Source organism: Periplaneta americana, chromosome 2 (assembly GCF_040183065.1).
Source record: "Periplaneta americana isolate PAMFEO1 chromosome 2, P.americana_PAMFEO1_priV1, whole genome shotgun sequence".
NCBI classification, from domain to species: domain Eukaryota; kingdom Metazoa; phylum Arthropoda; class Insecta; order Blattodea; family Blattidae; genus Periplaneta; species Periplaneta americana.
In genome coordinates this window covers 85133778-85153361 of record NC_091118.1, presented here as the reverse complement: position 1 = coordinate 85153361, position 19584 = coordinate 85133778, and positions in this window count along the sequence as shown.

Below are 19584 nucleotides of genomic sequence, written 5' to 3'. Positions count from 1 at the left end.
TACAAATGCAGTAACTTTTGTGGTGTTGTAGAGTTTACTTAATTTTTGCAAATATTTAAAAACAATAATTAACAGTGCAATTTAGGTGAAATTGCAGTGGTAAGTTTCCAATTTATAATTATTACTATGTTAAACGTCTCTAAAAATAATACGTTAAAAGCCTAAAGCAGTAAAATGAATATGGCGCTTAAGCGGTAAGAAGAGGGAAATTGTTATGTGTGTTACGTTTTGAATACTGAATGTGGTATTTCACACTTACCGCGTATTGGTTTTGTGCGGAAAGCAAGCAAATACGCACGATCTCGCACAATAGTAATATGCGTTACAAGAGCGGTATGTTAACGTTTTCATATTCGAGGAAAAGATTGAAAAAGCGAAACGTAGTTGAGCTTTTTTAATTTCCGAGAACATGAAAACAAACATACCGCTCATGTATCGTACATTATTTTGTGCGAAGATCGTTTATTACATACCTGAAAGAGGAATTTCCAATTAGTTGCAATGAAATCTCCATCTTGGATTCTGTTCAATGACGGCAACTTTGGAAAACAAATATATCTATCTTCAACACTGTTCCTATAAAATGTTTTCTGTGTTTACTATACTCCAGCAGACGGTGATATACGTTTTTTTTTTTTTCCCCCCAGTCTATAAATGCGAACTTAAAACAAACGGCAAGGTTATGTAATGATTTATTTTTCATTTTAATATTTTAAGAAAATTATTTATTTCTGCACATTGAAATTATAACAAAATTATTTATTTCTGCACATTAAAATTAATTGTCACATTTGTGCAGTTATTCAGAGTCACTGGAGCACCACCACCAGTTTTTTCTATTGTGAAACTTTTTTGCATGAATATTGATTTTCCAGTTTCCGTCGAAGTTGAAGCATTAGCACTATAGATGGCAGCATTTGATAAATCCTCCGTCTGGCATGAAGTCGATGCACCGGAGACTGTGGTTGCAGTTTTGTGAATCCTAGTACCAATGTTGCTTTTGTCGTGCAAAATATTTAAAAACAATAACTAACAGTGCAATTTAGGTGAAATTGCAGTGGTAAGTTTCCAGTTTATAATTATTACTATGTTAAACGTCTCTAAAAATAATATGTTAAAAGCCTAAAGCAGTAAAATGAATATGGCGCTTAAGCGGTAAGAAGAGGGAAATTGTTATGTGTGTTACGTTGGGAATACTGAATGTGGTATTTCACACTTACCGCGTATTGGTTTTGTGCGGAAAGCAAGCAAGCAAATACGCACGATCTCGCACAAAATATATTTTCGTTGTTCGTAACTCTATAACTGCTAACAGATGGAGTTACTTGTCAACAATGTGACGCTGAAACGCGTGTTCAGATTACTGAACCAGCGACAGTCCTGATGTATTTTTATATTTGTGATGATTGGTTAATTAATATTAACCCGGCACACTCACATTCATACAAATTTCCAGACTCTAGACACCCAGGGAATTTTTCTTCTTCAAGAAAAATTCACCGAGAGCTGAGCCCGGGAATCGAACCCGGGGCCTCCTGATCTGGAAGCCAGCATGCTGACCAACAGACCACGGAGGCAGTCTGTTCTTTAATATTGTCTGTTGTATTCAACATCGACTTTCATGAGGCCATGGAAATTATAACACGAAATATTTTGTTTATTTATTTTTTTATTATTTTAGTAGGTTATTTTACGACGCTTTATCAACATCTCAGGTTATTTAGCGTCTGAATGAGATGAAGGTGATAATGCCGGTGAAAAAGAGTCCGGGGTCCAGCATTTGCTCATATTGGGCTGAGGGGAAAACCCCGGAAAAAACCTCAACCAAGTAACTTGCCCAGACCGGGAATCGAACTCGGGCCACCTGGTTTCGCGGCCAGACGCGCTAACCATTACTCCACAGGTGTGCACAATACGAAATTAAATAACATTGCTGATACATCATGAAGGCTAAATCTAGACATTCATGATCTCTACGCAGTCCAGGACCGTATTGTGAATTTCTCGATGCAAATTTTTGCGTGTGCATAACAAATGTTTCAATTTATTTGTATTTTTTAAATAATGGTTCCAGACACTGCTGCCGTTTTGCGTACCCCTGCGGTCGAACAGTGAACGGCTTGATTCCCGCTTTCGGTAAGTTCGCCAAACAATAACATCCGTGTTGATTCCGCTCACTTCGGGGCCGACTTTAGTAGTAGTTCTAAACGGCCTACCAACCGCTGTGAGGCATTTCACTCTAAACTGAACGCTCAATTTTACTCTTCCCATCCCAATATTAAAGGGTGTTCAAACTAAAACTTACGTCAAAATGAAGAGCGAGAAGAAAACTACTTCCATAAAAATGCGGGAGAAATAAAACCATATAAAAGAACAAAATGGAAAAGCTATTTGATCACACCATTACACGGTATGAATATCTTTAAAAAAATCTGCTACAAGTTTCTCCCATCTACATAATTTTATTACTCATGCTTGGCAATTCCAACTTTGCATGCACATTATGAGAATAACAAAAAGCTAAACATTTTTAACCATACCTACTGCAAGTAGACAGTCCTAAGTCTGTGTAATACGGGAAGAGAAAAATATTATGGCACTGTTGTTAACTGATGGGAATCAACACGTAGGCTACGCTATGGGAGAAATAAGGTGACAGCTAATGGGAATCAACACTTACGTTTTGGAATCAATTCGGAGTCAGCTGTTCAAGGCCATTCCAACGATAACCTTATGGTAAGCTTGAAAAACTGGTTTCATTTTTCGCAGCAAAGACAAGATGTAACGGAAAATAATTTCGTATTTATGAATTTTCTGATTATATTCAAAAGCTGACACTGAAATTTAACATTTGTGTCAAATTATTAAGGATGATTATTTTACTGCATTATGCAAATTTTAATGAACGGAATATAGCTAGGCTATCAGATTAAATTATATAAAGTGTTTTGGGGTCCGCCAAAATGAAATATGGACTTCAAGGTGTTATTGACACTCAAATGGTTGGGAATCACTACTCTTGATGGAACGGCTTCTTGTAGGCCTACCTGTAGAAATTACTCATGAGAGTATGTAAATTTACAACAAAAAGAGATCGGCGAGCAACTGCTGAACAAACCTGTTTAATAAGAGAATATCTTCTCGTATACCGCTTACTTGACATTTCTGTGACGATTGTTCTCCCCTTTTCTTCTTTAAGTTCTTCCTATGATAATAACATAGGAAGATATATAAAATGAATTGCAAAATAGGAAGATATGTTAAATTTCGAATTATCGCCAGGCAGAAAAATTAAACTGAGCATTGTTGTAGGTCTTCACATTTCATTGGTAATGTATATCTCAAAATAAAATATACCATTCGTTGTAAAGAAAAAATGGGTTGTAAAGAGACTTTCTGGATAGCATAAAATTAATTTTTCAATTCCAAAATTTCTGGACACACTCCATGGGACTGCGCGACACACCGGTTGGGAACCACTGCGTTAATGTATGGCCGCTTTGACGATAACGGCAGTTGTTGCGTAAAGATGTGTCGCCGATATATTCTTTTCAGGTTTTAACATATTGGTCAGTTTCAGTATATAGTACGTGTGGGCGGGTGATAAACTACTTTTGATCAAATAGTCACACTATTTAGATTTTATCATGGACAAAAAATTTTGAATTCGAAAAAGACAATCTGAATCGAGTTCTGGGTCAGATGACAGCAGCGTTAATTCAAAAAATGTGAGTGAAAATTCCCTCAGGGTTCACAAAAACGTACTGCGTTTCGTAAATATAATATGTAGTGATGAATACTTGCAATATGGTTTTACGTGGTGTGGAGATGAATATAAACAAAATCCCGAGTGCCATAGGCCTATGCGGAAATGTTTAGTCAAATCAATCGATGGTGTCTAATAAACTAAAAAGACATTTAGAACTGCCGTTTCCAAAGTCATTGTGAATCAGCATTTTCTACCATGAAAATAGTGAAATCCAAACAAAGGAACAGACTAAAGATGATTTACGTCTTGGTCTGTCAACCATAAGGCAACGTAGTATAAACTCTGTGCAACCCACCAAGCGCAGACATCACATTAATTTATACAGATGAGTTTTCAAAAACGATAATAAAAATCTTTTATCGGGCATTCAGCATAGATAGGTTGGGATTTTTGACACATCTTTGTTTTTTTCTAATGTCACTCAAGTTGCTGTTTGTTCTTTTTTTTTTTTTTTTCTTTTTTAGAATTTTCGATTGCATATTAACATCAACCTATCTACAACACTGGATGTCCGACACCACATAGAAGTTGTTATCAGTAGCCTACTTTTTTTCTACAGGAACGCGCTGGAACGGCGTTCCGGCACCTTTCTGTTGCATTTTTCATCATGGAACAAAATATGTGCGAATAACTATGTTTTCAATAATTTTTTTCTTTGAATTCCGTTTACACTTTAAAAGTCTTAGTTGGACAAAAGGAGGTTAAAAAGACAAGATTCCCGTGCAGTGAACAGTAATCAGCTCCTCGTTCGCTATAAAATATTCTACTCAGAGTTACACCACCTTCTTTCCAGAAGGAAAGCACTGGTTGTTTTTATTATACTGTATTAGTATCATTACTAATAAAAACAAATAAGTGTGGTGCGATATCGTGGACGTTCCGTAAAGTGTGTCGTCAGTCAAAAAAGGTTGGGAACCACTGCATTAACGAACCAATACTGAAGAAATAGGCATATATTCTTTTCCCAGAATCTCTTGTTATGAACTTCAATTCCAAGAAGTCTTCTTATGCAACAAAAAATTATACAATCATTACTAACACCCGATCAAATTTTGTGTTGCTTATGGGTAATACGAACTGCATATGACCATACAAATTTTATGAGCGGCAAAACGTTGAAGTACTTCTACGCAATGTTATCCAAAATTGACAATCATTGTTCCAGGGGAAAGAGCTGTAATTACAACAGGAAATAACAGAGCTACTACTTCTGAGAAAATAAAACACACGTTTCACACTGTTTCCGGCTGACACCATCTTCACACTTGATAGCAATGTGTAGCATTAATTTTCCCGTCATTCTGAATTACAGCTTGTCCGGAAACGAATATTGAGATGGGCGCGTATTTTAATTGGTCTCCTTTTAGAGCAGGGTAGGATTTGTAATTCGAAATTATTCAAGCAACAACCTGTTTTTAATTTAGGCCAACACGTGGTTAGAAGTAAGTGGAATATGCTACTAAAATTATTTGGAATCCTCGTTGCAAAAAGAACGTTCATTCTATCGAGTTGATACAGAATAAATTCCTTAAGGTACTATATTATAAGATATTCAAAATACCTTGTCCATTCAGTTCCCAACTAGATTATTTTGATGAATTTTTGGTTGTGGATCATATGAGAAAACAAAGATAAAGGCAGAAAATAGGAAAGATTGGAGAAAGCTGAGTTTGCAGTGAAAGACCTTCCCTTGGGAGAACACTAAATGAATGATCTCTTCTGGTCATACAAGATGGCGCATTTTCAGTGACTCAGTTTTAAGTTAGAAGTACGGATAAATTTTTGAGAGAATGAGGAATATGATGCCATTCATTGTTGTATAGACATTTATGTTGGAATTTTGTAGCGGTATATAGGTAGCCGATGCACTAACAGTTTATATTTTGCACAAAGTGTTTAGTAAGAACCAACAATTTTGCTCATATCCAGAGTGTTTTTAGAGGAGAGTTTGGTTATGGATGTGGTCGGAGAAGAGCTCCTGTACGCATAACGATACGTCGATGAGTGCAAAAATGGCGACAACTGGATTAATTATAAACAAACAACATCAACAGTCGAAAACTGTCGGAATTCCTGAGAATATTGAACGTGTACAAGCGTGGCCTCCTTCTTTATCACGAAGACCATGGTACAAGTCGCTATGGTGCGGAGTCCTACTCGTTCTACTCGACACGACGTCATGCCTGCAGTTTACAGCTTTCTCGCAGAAGTTGCAAAACTTGGAATTCCAACAGTATGGCGCCACAGCTACACTGCGCCTCAGAGTATGGACACGCTGCGAGAATTATTTCCGGAACGAGTAATTTCTCGTTTCGGAGATAAACCCCGGTCGTCTCGATTCCCAGGTCTCATCCTCCTGATTTCTTTTTATGAGGCTATTTTATGGCACTATTTGAAGGAAAGGTTTCTCTCCGGTAAAATCCGCAACACTGATCACTTGAAAGCATGCATTCGCGATAAAATTGACAACGGTCCCCAGTATTTCGAGAGGATAACGAAAAGCTTCCGCATGCGATTGACGCAATGGTTGTCAATCGCTGTGGAGTAACGGTTAGCATGTGTGATCGTGAAACGAGCGGGCCCGGGTCCAAACCCTGGTTGGGACAAGGTTTTACCTCAACCAATTGTAAATGATAACTTTCGGCGCTGGACCTCGGACTCATCTCGACATCTTAATTTAGTTACACTTCCCTTCTTTCATCATCATCATCATCATCTGGCTTGCGTCCGATGTAGGATCGGCTCTGGGCCGTCGCTGACCTTGGATCTCGTGGTTTGCTATATACAGGAAAAATTCATTTACACGTTGTTATGGGGTCTGAAGAAAAAAAAAGACGTGTAACTGAAATAACATTTAATTACATCAGAAATTGCATTAATAATTAATAACATGCAATTATATTAGAAAAAAAAAGTCAGTTACAAACATACTTTCTCTTTCTTCCACTCACTGGAATTCAAAAACCAGTTAACAACCTTCTCGTCGTGTCAGGTTGAGTCTAGTGTCAAAATATTTTCAGTTTGGAGGGGTATTAGAATAGTTGTATTCAGTGCGGTCACAGCTTTGGACATGAATTCGCATTGGTTAAAATGTTCCATTTCTTCCCTCTCCACAGACTTCTCTCCCCTCTATGAATTATTCTCCTACTGACGCAAAACCAATTTACTGAAGGTAGCACGTGCGGAGACAAGAGTGGGCAATTCCGAATTTCTACGAATTTCAAAGCCGGCCACACATAATGAACACATATTGTACTGTATTTACGTGATACACATCTTTTTTTGACAAAATGTCGTCTTCAAAACTGGTGTGCGTATTATAATCGCACTCAAACACTCAGACTCGAACGAATTAAAATTAACGCTCTATTTATATTACGAGACATGATGGGAAACAACTGACAGAAATGGCCACTGCGAGTTCGTGTTTTCTCGTCCTTTGCGCACTTATCATTCGTAATTTCTTGTGCATTTTTTACAACAATCAGTAATAAGAATAATACTTTTCACTACTGCAATACCTAAATATTTTTTCTTCTATTGTGAAATTGTATGAATACAACTCTCAACAACTTCTTTAATGAATCCAAACGAATTTACCAGTAATTACTGACGAAAGAGTAGCATGACGTTAGTCATTATCAATGTTCCGACCCCAACTCAGACCTGCTGACCGGAAGTTCCAGTTCTGATACTCCAAATGAAGATGAATGTTATGTATAGCTAGAGGTAAGGGAGTGCCTTTATAACCTGTCTTGATAACATCATTTTAATCTTAAGTGATTTTTTTAGCACAGATGCGTATTATATTCGCCATTTTTTCCTGGATTTTAGAATTGCAAAAAATTGGTGTGCATATTATATTCGATGGCATAAATACGGTATTTTCGCAATTTTTTTTTTCACGGCAAACCTAATTTCAGCAAAATTGAATTAGAACGTATAAATGAAGTTTTGTACCTCTCAGGGATTAAAATACCATCAATCGTATAAGTGTGAAAAAGTATAAACGAAAAACGTATAACTGAAATAAATTAACGTGGAAAGTATAGGAATTTTGCCGGGACTTCAGAAAAATCGTATAAATAAAGTTTTACTGTATATAGATAATTACATAAATACCTTGCCTATATAGAAAATTCTTAAATAATTACCCAAGATAGTTATGTTTTACTATATTTAAAATATTCATCGGAAAGAGACCGATCGATGGAATATAGTAGAGGAGTGGAAAAAATCCACGTGTACTTTGGTCACTCATACGGACCTATTGTACTACCTAGGCGAGAAATAGCAAAATGATACATTTGTTTCATTTATTTTCCTTCCGAAGGGAATCATGCTAAGAATTCTTAATGAACTTCCAAATATATCGCTTTCGAGTCTGAATCCATGAACCTTGAATCCAGCATAATGACCACTATGTCACAGAGACTCACATCGCAAAGAGGTTGTGATTTTGTGAAACATTATACGTTTTCAGTTTTGTTATGTCTAGACCAGGGCTGGGAATTAATCCTCAATTGCAGTACTCCAGATTACCCCTTAACTCCCCACTCCACATTTCCCGGCAGAAACAGTTATGTATCGGACCGATACGAGTAAACCTGAAGGCAAGCATTGCTGAGTGACGGTTTGTACAGGGACATCATTTTATTTTTACTAACATTTTTAATATTAACCTGGCTATATATTTGGATTAAAGGTCTAGAACCGGAAACACAGCTTGCTCGCCTTCCAAGACTGGAGTTCGATGATACTGGAGTAAAATACAAATCACTTCACTAGGTATAGGAGGGAAGAAAAGTAATTCATCCATTTATGTAAACTAGGAAATATCGCAATTTTGAGTTTGATAATTTTCATTAGGGTTTTGTTTAATCAAAATACAGTACTGTATTAACACTCAGTGTTTTTAGTCACGAATTGTGCTATCCATTCGGACGTATTCATTATGCAGTGTATATTGTAGTGTTACAGCACATTAGCGTACAATATAGAGAATGAAGTTAAATTGAAAAATAATCATAATATGGATATTTAAACACATTTTTGAAAATGGTGGCCGTTCATTTCGATACAGGCTTCAGTTCTTTTGTGCATATTATCGCACTATAGACTATTGTAACTAATTCCAATTACCAGTTTCGTCCTTCGTACGAGTAACTCATGTTGAAATAATTCTATACCTATTCTATAAAAGAGTACCTTACGTACTGTAAATTCAATCTTCACTTCTGCCCGATCCGAAAAGATACAATTACTCAGAAATGCTATCTACTGTCCGTTCAAGTGGTTTTGTCGCAGGGTCGTAGAAAGGGGGAGGGATAACCACGTGACAGTTAATTACTTAACGAGGCCCTTCTATTTAAGTTATTTCAAACAGTTGTATAAAATTACGTAGACGTCCAATTCCTAACAGAAATTAATGTTTTCAGAAAAGAGCTAAGACAGGGCATGTAGCACGTATGGCGAATCCAGAAATGCATATAGAGTGTTAGTTGGGAGGCCGGTGGGAAAAAGACCTTTAGGGAGGCCGAGACGTAGATGGGAAGATAATATTAAAATGGATTTGAGGGAGGTGGGATATGATGATAGAGAATGGATTAATCTATCTCAGGATAGGGACCAATGGCGGGCTTATGTAAAGGCGGCAATGAACCTCCGGGTTCCTTAAAAGCCAGTAAGTAAGTAAGTAAGTAAGTAAGTAAGTAAGTAAGTAAGAAAAGAGCTAAGACAGCCCAGCTACTAGACTTTACAGAGGGGCGAACAGAAGCAGGTGGGGGAAACCGGGATGCGACGTAGGCAAACGGACGACAGTAACTGTGCGAAAATATGATTCAATATTGAAAGCTATTTCGTCACTGGAAAACGCGAACATATTTCTGGAACGTACTATACTAAATGAACATTTCATCAGTCTAAATGAACATTTCGTCACTGCTCCACCTGAACCACTACATAAACAAGAGACTCTTGACTTTCTTACCCCCAACCTGCATGGGATAAATTCTTTTTTAAATACATTAACCCGACTGACGTAATGAAGACGCTGCGACGTATGAAATCTCAAGCCCAAGGTACAGACAATATAAATATCATTTTCCTGTATAAAATAATAGATGTGATCCTGCCGACCGTCACTCATATATTCAATGCATCTATTATGACTGGGTCCTATCCCTCACTCTGGAAAAAGGCTTCAGTGAAACCTTTACCAAAATCTAACACACCTTCTACAGTAAACCAATAGAGACCGATATCAATTCTTCCCACTCTTTCAAAAGCATTAGAACATATTGTATACAGACAACTTACGAACTATCTCGACGAACACAAACTCCTTGATGACTATCAATCGGGTTTTAGGCCTGGGTACAGCACTACTAAAGCCCTAGTTAAAGTGACTGAGGACATCCGTGAAGCTATGGACAGGGGTGAAGTAACGGCACTAACTCTTCTCGATTTCAGCAATGCCTTTAGTTCTGTTGATATCGACCTGCTTCTTGCAAAGATGAAGACTTTGCACCTGTCAGACAATACCTTGAGCTGGATGGACTCCTACCTCCGTGACCGCCAACAGTGTGCTTCACTTGGTAATCAGTTCTCCCAATGGCGATGCACAAAGGCGGGAGTGCCGCAGGGCTCCGTATTAGGACCACTACTCTTCTCTATCTACATTAATGACGTATCAAAGAACTTACAGTATTGCCGATATTACCTCTATGCCGACGATCTACAACTTTACATACATTCCAGATCCAATACGATCAATGAATCAATTGACAAGTTGAATTGTGATCTAGCCACTGTCTCCACTTGGGCGGCCAATTTCGGACTCGCACTTAATCCAAGTAAGACTCAAGCTATAATTATTGGCCATAAGCGTTTAGTTAACTCTCTTAATAACAGTAATCTTTCAGTTGTTATACTTAACAACACGCTAATCCCTTATTCATCTGTCGTAAAAAATCTTGGCTTCTTTTTCGATAATAATATAAATTGGAATTTTCAAGTTAAAGAAAGGATAAAAAAAATCTGTTCCTCCATTCACTGTTTGAGTCGCTTAAGAATCTTCTTGCCCCAGCAACTAAAACTTACCCTAGTACAAACCCTAGTAATGCCGCATTTCGATTATTGTGACGTTTTGTTAAGGGAACCCGTCTGTTAAAATTGACCAAAACATCGATTTTTAGATTTTTACTTAATATTATTCCTTATTCAATTCTGAACAGATTGATATATACAATATTAGCGGTAGGACCTTTTTCAATGACTTTTTATGACTAAATGGCTGAGTGTGCGTGGGTATTTAAATGCACGCTAGCGTCACGCTGGCACTTCTGTAGTTCGTTCGACCACAGGTTCGACTGCAGTCTGTTTCTATCATTATTTTCTCCTTGAATTCATGTAAGAAGAAGAAGAAGAAGAAGAAGAAAACATGTACAAGACGAAAATTGTGTTGGCTACTCTGTTCTGCAATAGTGAAGACTGTATGGAAATGTTTGAAAACATTAGTTCCAGGAGAGGGTTGGCAACAAAAATAAATTTACATTGCAGTAATTGTGAAAGTGTAAAGGCCACAATGACATCTGCAATGAACAGAAATAGGCTGTACAATGTAAGTACAAGACTTGTGTATGGTATGCGAAGCATTGGTAAGGGCAGACAGGCTGCACAAACTTTTTGTGCTATTATGAATCTTACTTCTACACCTGCTAGGTTTGACAGAGAAGTTTTCTTCATAAAAGAATTCCTCTCTGAAATTGCAGAAGCCTCAATGAGACAAGCTGCAATGGAAACTGTGGAGTTGAATGGTGACAATAGAGACATATGTGGGGCTTTCGATGGCAGTTGGCAAAAGTGAGAGCATATGTCACTCAATGGTGTTGTCACTGCAACATCATTACTCACTGGCAAGGTGTTGGCAGTGGAAATATTGACAAAATATTCTCAGATATGTTGACAGGGAAAGGGAACTGTACATAAATGTACAAAAAACTATAAAGTTTATATTGGAGGACTGGAGGTGCAAGGTGCATTGAACATTTTTAGACAGTCTGAGGATTCTCTGAATATTCGGTGTGTGCAATATCTTGGTGATAGTGACAGCAAGGGTTTCAAAAAGGTACAAGAAGACAAGCCCTGTGGGGAAGGGGTAGAAATTGAAAAACTTGAATGCATAGGCCACGTCCACAAGAGAATGGGAGCACGACTGGGGAGACTCAAGAAGGAACTAAAGTGGATAAAACTGGATGATGGCAAGACACTCGCTGGAGCGGGTCATTTGACGAATACAAAAATTGATCTCTTTCAGACCTACTATGGCTTAGCCATTAGAAGGAACACAGGGAATGTGGAAGAAATGAGAAAGAGTGTATGGGTTACATACTTCCATAAAATTTCAACCAACGAGAAACCATACTATCAACTCTGTCCCAAAGGTCTGGATTTGTGGTGCGGTTATAATAAGGCACAAGCTCAAAATGTAGTACATGATCACAAACATTCCCTACCAGAAGCTGTCATGTTGAAGGTAAAGCCAATATTCAGAGATCTTGCTGACAAGAAGCTGGTAGAGAAATGTACATCCGGCTGCACCCAAAACCCCAATGAAAGTTTCAACAACTCTATATGGGAGAGATTGCCAAAGACAGTGTTTGTGGGCCTGAATGTCCTCAAGACTGGTGTCCTGGATGCTGTTATCACTTTCAATGATGGCAGTAGCAGCAGAAAGAAAGTTCTGGAGTTGATGGACATAAAACCAGGATTCAGTATGGAACATGAGCTATATGCCATCGAAGTCCGAAGAGTAAAAGAAGGTCAGAAAGTGGTGCAAACCCAATCAAAAGAGCATAGGACTGCAAAGGGGAACCAGAAAAGAAGACGAGAAGAAGAAGAAAAGGAAAAGGAAGATGATTACAATCCAGGGATGCATTGAAACTACAGTAACTGTAAGTTTGAACTTTATCCACTGTTTTCTCAAAACTACATTTTTTTATAATTTAGGTACACTTTTCTAAAAAACTATTGCAGCTATCAGTCTGAAATTTGGAACAGTGCTTTATTATTGTATTAGTAATTGTTTGCTACCACAATTACTGTTCTAACATTGTTAGTTCCATTATCAGTGACACAGGATTGATTGTTTTTCTATGTAAATTAATTATAAAAAATGAAATTGATTTAAATAATGTAAGAAATAAGTCAGCAGTCTAGCAGAGGTGGCAAATTATAGCCCAAAGCGTTATTACTAGGCCTCCAAAGTTTCAAGTCTCTAGCCTTAATATATTCTTTGAAAAGTGTACCTATCAAATTGATTATGTATAATTAATTAGCATAATTTAGATCTGAATTATTCCAAAACTACTACGTCGTTTTATATGCAATTTTAAATTATGTTTTCTCCTACTTTGAAGAACGAGTGTTCAAAATTTTATCTCATTATATGTAAAAACAGCCTAGTTACTTACAAATACGTAAATGCATGAAAATCTAAAATTTTAACATATGGGTTCCCTTAAGTGACCTAAGTTCTGAACTCTCAGTCAAGTTACAGCGAGTTCAGAATATGTGCGTCAGATACGTATGCACCATCCGACGATATGATCACAAATCACCGTCCTTCGCAAGTCTTTCGTGGCTCCGACTTAAAGAACGTAGAACTTTACACTCCTTGTCATTGCTCTTTCGAATTCTGCACACTTCAACACCAAATTACCTTTCGTCTCGTTTCTCTTTTCTATACTCTAACCACGACGTAAATACCAGATCACTTATCTGTGGCGCGTTAAGTATACCTCTTCATAGAACATCTCGTTATTCGTCATCTTTTACAGTATCCACCTCGCGAGAATGGAATTCCCTGTCACAAAGTATTAGGGGCTGCATGACAATAAACACTTTTAAAAACAGCTTAAAAGATAACCTTCTTAGCATTTCACTCCAATCATACTGACTTAAACTATCACTGTCTACATTGTTACTCCTTCCTTTACACATGCATCCTCATACTGCTGTATTTTCAAAATTGTCTCATAATAATCTCTTTCTATTATATGACATTATTTGAAATATATTAACATTCTATGTATTTTAGCTTAATTCTGCTACATAGTTTGTATTTCAGTGTTTAATTAATAGTTCATAGTATAGTAGTTCAATTCGTAAATAACTCTTGTATACATGTAGCTCTTATCTAAATCAAATTGTTGGATTCTTTGTAAGTTGATACATATGTATGTATACTTTTTGCTGGTTGAGTGGAAGAGAAGGCCTTACGGGCTTAACTCTACCAGCTAAAATAAATTATTATTATTATTATTATTATTATTATTATTATTGTTATTATTATACTCACTAACTCAGTACTGCATACGCGGCCTTGGTTCTGTGTGGAGAACGGTTGGAAGTTAGTAGTAGAGGGGGTGGAAGTGAAGTACATTCAAAAACTTAGGTACAATAAAAATTGAAGTAAAAATAAAATGATGTCCCTGTATAAGGCATGCATCATAACCATAGGTGGGCAACTCGTGCTCTGAAACTGTCAACACAACCTCAGTGCACGTAGAATGGACTCTGTACGGACTCTGTACTGTACTACTGTAGTGTCTTTATGCGGTTCTTGCGTCTGCAGTAAGTGGCGGCTCGTTTTAAGTGAAAAACAATATAATCCCCAGATCATTTCCCTTTAGTCATGAGTGAAAGAGAAAGAGATATTTTATTAAGAAGCTTATATTATGTTCTATTACACTTTCTTACGCACCACATTTTACGTTACAAATAAACACAGTGAAGGTTTTAGTAAAGAAACACTATCTGGATCTACTTTAGAACAGCTGAAGGTAAAAATGGGATATCAACAAGGTGAGGCTGATATCAAATATCGTTAGCACGTTGTGCGTGCGAGTTACAGAATTACACGACATATGATCGACTAGCTAAGAGCACTTATGGATAAATTTGAAATGTGGCAGTATCATGTAGAACATAGACAACTTCACTTTCCTTGACTATAGACTATCTTGGAAGATTGATAAGAAAATCTGCTTATCAAATATAAGACCTGACTGCAAGACCTACAGCAGAATTCACTGGTAAGTTTGGAGAAACAGTGGCAATTGACAAGGAATCCGGATTTTTCTGAAACACTTTTTGCTTACACCCAATAAAAGATACTGAAACTTTGTAGCTTGAATTGATCAATCTGCAGAACAGCACGCCACTCAGATTCCAGCGAAATTAGGAAGGGAAGTGTTCATAATGTCAGAATTTCCAAATATACTCCTTGCTTCCATATATAATGTATGTGCTTGAGGCAGAGTTTAATACAAGAAGTATAAAAGCTCTCAATGTACAGAAAGAGCTCAGAAGTAAGTTTATTTCATTTGCCGTGACATGTAAAAAATTTCTTCCTTGAATTTGTGATTGTTTGCGAATACAGACTATTACCGTCCTGAAAACAGAGGAATACTCTTAATGTATAAAGACTTGTAAATTCTTGCATTCTATGTTTCAAACAAAACATATAATAAAAGTATTAACAAATAATGTATTGATAAATAAATGTTGCAGCTCTGTTTGTTGTATCTTGAAAAGGTTGTATTCAATTTGTGTTTCCAGCATATAAACACTACGATTTCTGTAGTGAGCAATACCTGTATGGAAGCGAACATTGTTAATTGATTCGAAGTATTTATCCTCTTTAAAAACAGTGGGAAAATAGATAATCTAGGTATTGTCGTCCAGGATATAGAGTCTAGCATTTAAAAAAATCACATTTTATACTATAATTACTATCATTGGATTCATTGTGGAGAAATTAGTACGAAGATATGTACATGGATATGAATTTTTATCCTAATTACACAGAGTACGTTGTTGTAATGGAATTCCAAAGTACTGACGCATATTTTTGTTTAAAAATAAAATATTGAAAGTAAATTAATTACCCAAATAATAGGGATCGTATTAGTTTTGGTATTTTAATACACAATTAGATGAGGAACATGTTATTGAAAGGAAGTTTACTATCCAGAATATATGTTTGTATATGTTACAAACATTAAGAACGTTCACAAGAGCAGGTCTGTTAATTTTGTTTCGATTTAAAAAGCATTTTTTAGGTTTACTGATATGATAGTCCCCTTAACTGCGAAGTCATACGACGGCTATTGGGAATGGCACATTGCTGACACACCGAATTTGCAATTTTATTGCTATCTGACGGCCAGTCCATAGAGATGTTGACGTGTCATCTACGGGCATGTAGGCTACTCAGCGCTAGAGTTCATTAACACTTTTTAATAGCCTATATTTTGCGTTCTAGCGGCCTATACAAGAGTCTGCAGACATGTCCACCGTGTACAACTATGGCTTCAGGGAGCCAATTCAACATTCACATTTGCAATAATTAGATTTGTATAATCAAGGAAAGAACTACAAGTACCCCACGATTACATTAGCCATAACAGGATTTGAACCCGGGATCTCTTGAATGCCACTCTAGCGTTTTACCTCTTAATCACCTCACTGGGTCTCATTATACGGGATGTAAGGAGTATAAGTGCTATCCTTTTAACAGTCGTCGGGGACGGTCTACAGGATAAAAAAATATCCATACAATACAGGGCCAAAACTTGATAGTTTACCCAGAAAAAAAATGTCTTCTCTTATTTTATCTGCTTATATCGTTAGTAAAATTACGAAAACAATTACATCAGGTATATCTAGCAAAGAGTTAAATATATATTTGTGTGTTCTATTAAGTTTTAGTGAAACTAAATATATATATATTTTTTTTTTATTTTAGTAGGCTATTTTACGACGCTTTATCAACATCTTAGGTTATTTAGCGTCTGAATGAGATGGTGATAATGCCGGTGAAATGAGTCCGAGGTCCAGCACCGAAAGTTACCCAGCATTTGCTCATACTGGGTTGAGGGAAAACCCTGGAAAAAACCTCAACCAGGTAACTTGCACCGACCGGGATTCGAACTAAATAAAATTGCATGCTTAAATTTGTTAATATTCTGGCGTGAGAGACGTGGCAACGTGTTAAGCAGGCAGTACTCTGCACAGACGTACGTACATGTCAGCTGAGTTCAAGTTCCATGTCCATAGGTCTACTGCCGAGAGGATGACAGTCTGTACCAGGTATTCGATAAACAATTTACAATGTCATTCACAGTTTAGGAATATCATATGTTATTAATTTATGGAGAAAGTCGTCGTAATTCAAGTGAGGCAAGAAGATGTATCGCCAATGTTTTCCGCAAAGAAGGTTACCTAATCGGCGAAATTTTGTACCTCTTCTCAACGATTATTAGAAACTAGGGGCCATATTCATATACATTCTTAGCGCGGGCTTCTGGTGGATGATCAGCGAACTAACGTTTTTCGTATTCATAAACCAGTGTTAGCGATATGATGTCATATGAATCCTGTACAAGTAATCAGTCGATAGCCGGGGCTAGTTTAGCATGCTCGTAGCGCGCGCTAGCGTAATGTCTATGAATAGCACCCTGTGAGTCTTTTACCCCGTTTCGAAAATCACACAAACAGACATTTCTTTAAAACTGGTACTGCTTTATGGAAGCGGGAGAGATTAAAATGTTGCATTAAAAAAAAGTGCGTGTGATTTTATGCAGTAAACCATTATTGTTTATTTTTAGACGTAGAATAAAACAAGGACCAATATCGCCAAAATTGTTAAATAAAATGGAAATTTACCATAACATTCTATTAATGAGGTTGATAGTTTGTATTTGCTGTTCGTTTTATGTAAACAACGGTCCGCCCCTGCATTAGAACAGAGCATCTGTTTTGTATATCTGTATCCGCTTGAGCTGTACTGTTTACTTGTAAACTCCCTCCTCCCTCTCCAGGAACGTTGCCAAACGCCTAATATTGTAAACTTTAATATAATTAGTTAAATATTGCAATTAAAAAAATTGTGAGGACATTTTTTCTTCCTTATGACATGAACAATAATCAGTTAAAGTAATGCCACTTATACCCCTTACACCCGGTATAATTGAATTTAACGAAAGTAGTTTTCCTTCTTCATATTATGTTATACATTGGTTTATTCTGTGAAAACTCAATTTAATGGTATTCTGATCAGGCCATATTGCAATCAAGTACGCGCCACGTTAATAAAACTAAAAAGTGAGAATCATAAGAACAGCATTTTGGTGTCTAAGACGGAAGGAAAAAAGTTGGGGTATAAAATAACATTGCAATTGAAGTGTGAAAACAGGTTCTAACAGAATTTAAAAACCTTTGAAGAGCCTACATATCTCGAAGATTGGCACAAAAATGCTAAAACTAAGAGGACAGATACACATTTCTGAATTGCGAGATTGCATTATTTCAAATTGTTCGCATCATTAACATTTATGCTTATTTATTTATTGGTTATGAAACAAGCCTATTGCTGAAGTAAACCTCAAACTGTGCCAGTTACTAGGAAGCTGAATGTAATTTGGGGTTAATATTCAATACACAATAGACTATTATTGCAATATCTTTCGATCGTTTGTCCACCCATACGGCCAAATACTTGCCAATCCATCCACTGATATCTATTTCACTTAACAAGGTGAATCTGAGATAACAGATAACATCTTACGAACTTATTCCATAAACGGAAAGAAAGAAAAAAGAAACCTTTTACTTCACAAGTCGTAAAATTATTTAGATTTTCTTACTCCTACTGTAAAGTAATTGAAACAGAAAGAAGCATGTGTTATACAAATTTCGTTTTTCAGGTAAAACTCCCTATAAAGCAGATTTGAATAATTTCAAGGAAAAATTTGTTCCGGGGCCGGTATCGATCTCGGGACCTCTGGTTGAACGCACCAGCGCTCTACCGACTGAACTACCCAGGAACTTCACCTGACTCCGTCTCAATTTTTCCCTTTATATCTACAAAACTCGATGGGCTGATGAGACGCTAGAAACCCACATCGCGTGCACACTAACTGTGTGTGACTTGGAATGTGGTTTTCTGTTAACATACCTACAGTAACGTATATATTATGCAAATCTAGTTTTTCAGGTAAAGCTTCCTGTAAAGCAGATTTGAATAAATTTGAGCTTTACCTGAAAAACTAGATTTGCATAATATATACGTTACTGTAGGTACCTTAACAGAAAACCACATTCCATGTCACATAGAGTTTGTGTGCACTCAATGTGGGTCTCTGGCGTCTCGTCAGCCCACTCGAGTTGTGTGGATATAAAGGAAAAATTGAGACGTCGTCGGGTGGAGTTCCTGGGTAGCTCAATCGGTAGAGTGCTGGTGCGTTCAACCAGAGGTCCCGGGATCGATACCTGGCACCGGAACAATTTTTTCCTTGAAATTATTCAGAAGCACGTGTGACTACTAAACAAGAATTAGAAGCTTTTTATAATCAGTTCACACAAAATTACATAAATTTGTTTTGTTTAGTTTCGATTCTTAATTACAGGGGCAATAACAGACAATCTCAGATACTTAAAGTCGCATCTGTGGCTACAACGGCCTTCCGTCCGGGCGGCCCGGGTTCGATTCCAGGTCAGGTCTGTGGTGGACAAAACAGAGGGGTTCTTTCGGGGTAATCTCGTTTCCCTCATACATTTCACAAACACTATCCACTTTCCTATCATTTCATCTATCATCTGCAGTAAAAATAGGCTGGAGTGATATCTACGAGTAGTACGGGTTTCTGATTCTGAAGTAGATTCTAGGAACTTGGGATTCCGGGCTCTAGACTGGGACTCGTCAGTAGGAGATAGGACTTTACCTACAAGACCCAGGAAGAATGGTCCGC